Source organism: Mastomys coucha, unplaced genomic scaffold, assembly GCF_008632895.1.
Source record: "Mastomys coucha isolate ucsf_1 unplaced genomic scaffold, UCSF_Mcou_1 pScaffold15, whole genome shotgun sequence".
In the NCBI taxonomy this organism is placed as follows: domain Eukaryota; kingdom Metazoa; phylum Chordata; class Mammalia; order Rodentia; family Muridae; genus Mastomys; species Mastomys coucha.
The window spans coordinates 14,543,476-14,545,745 of NW_022196897.1; positions in this window are offsets into that span (position 1 = coordinate 14,543,476).

Genomic DNA, 2,270 nt, shown 5'->3' on the forward strand with positions numbered 1-2,270 from the left:
GTTCTAAGAGAACAGAGACAACAAATGTGCTGTGTAAAGCTATTCAGATGACTGTGGTCTCCAGTGTTGCTATGTGGCACTCCTTGTAAGACCACTCAAGATCCACGAGTTCTTGAAACATTAACTAGGTCTAGACACACCAAAACGTTCCCTCCTTGCATCTGGGGCCAGGCTATGCAGCAGGAGAAGGCTATGTCATGAGCTCCATACAGGCAGCTAGCACCAGTACACTGGCACAATTGTATGTGGTTAAGAAGCCAGACCCTTTTCTAAACTTCACTAGGACAGCTTCTATATAAGATGTCCAAGAAAGCCAAGAGTTTCTAGCTGAAGACGAAGTGCAGGCATGGAGAAAGAGCAAGAGGAAGCCAGAGCCCTCCCTTCCTACCTACCTCATTTACCCTGTGTAGTGGATTCTCTGTGTGTGGCACACTTGTACGGTACAAACATTGCAAGACCTTGTGTTTTAACCTGCAGTTGACACAGAATGATCTCAACACAATGACCTCTACTCTCATGATGTACATGGATTTGTCTAGGTGGGGTGTCATCAGTGCCAGGATAAAGGGTATCCTCTGAGAAGTCAGCAAAGCCTCATCAAGTCACCTTTCTGACCTGCATTATCTAGAGAACAGAGCCCAAAGATGAAGAGCCTGATCCTAAAAGTCACACTGTTTTGCCTTTTGGCTGACCTAAAGACCCAGATTGACCTGCCCTTCCTCTATAAAGAAAGACAAGAATGAGGCAGGGAGGAGTGGTGGGTAGAGACAGGTAGAAGGCTGGGCTTGTTGTTCAGTGCCCGAGGACCAGAGCTAGCTCTCATGACCTTTAAGTCCTCTGAGTCTGGCCTCTAAGTCTCCACCTCTGCTTGGAGTCTTATCTAGTCTTAGCTGCTCTGCTGTCTCGACTGCTATTCTATCAGCAGGCATGGGCCCTCCTAGACTACAGAGCTGGAATACAGAAGTATCATAGTTGCAGTGATCCCAGGTACCAGAATATTTCTCGGGGGTAGACCTCATGGCCTGTCCTAGAACCAAAGACTTTGAGAGCTTTGGGAACTGACTCCCCCTGCATTTTGAGAACATGGGTTTTCAGACACACATTACAAAACACAGGAGTGAGTAGTGGCGTCAGCCCATCTCAACAGCTGCAGCCTAGGCTCTGAAGTGTTTCTTCAGGACCCTGTACATGTGCTGGGGCCTAAGGAGAACTTTACATGGACTGTGTTGTACTCAGTGTTCTATCTATTATAAGTCTCTGGGACCTGGTACAGGAAGCACATAGTGCTGCATGTGATCCTTCCTTAAAGGGACAAACTCCTGGGCTTGAAGCATCCCTGCCCTGCTTAGCTTCCATGAAAGGCTAGTCAGTTCATCTCCCTGGGACTTTAGTGTTCTAAGGCTATTTCATGGAGGAGAACATGCTTTCTTCTAGATAGTAATTTTTCTTGACCCATGGAAACACTTGAGGTTTAGGATCTGGAAAGCAGAGGACAGCTGTGTAGGGGCAAATTTAAGCTCCAACTATCACTTGAAACCTTAGTCCAGATCCAATATCTGGGGATGCTATCTTTCTGAGGATTGAACTTTGATCCTTTGAGGAGACCATAGCAAGCTTGGGCTCTATATGGGAATTTATGGTTCATTGATAACATCTTCTAAATAAAAATACATTTTGGGGTTGTAGATCAGATATCCTGTCTATGAGATGTTAAATTATACTGACTAACAGTAGAAAATTACAATTATAAGGTAGCAATTAAACAATTCTATGACTGTGTATCACCACAACATGAAGTGTCACAGCATTAAACTGTGATAAAAGCTGATATAGTTTGTTCCTTACCTTAGTCAGAATAAAGTATGTGGAACCAGACACTATAGACCCATTTTATCTGTTCATCTATAGTTTAGGATATGCATTTCATGTAAGTCTGTGAGATGTCATTGATGGAACACTACATCTCCTACATTGAAAGCAAGTTATTTAATTGGAAAGTCATTTTGAAAGAGCTCATAGGCAAGACTACAGGCAACTCATTTTCTATATGGTCTCTACTATCAGCAGCCAGAGAGATGTGCAGCACCAATATTTTGGCAGTTTGGACTAGAATCCTCATCATGAGAAACTCTATGGATTTCTAGGTTCTGTAAACCCAGTGCTGCCTGAACATTGTGCAAGATTTGGGTAATAAGGATCAGCTGGTACTACAGAGCAATAGTGATAAAAACTGCATGGTATTGGCACAGTGACAGACAGGTAGATCTATG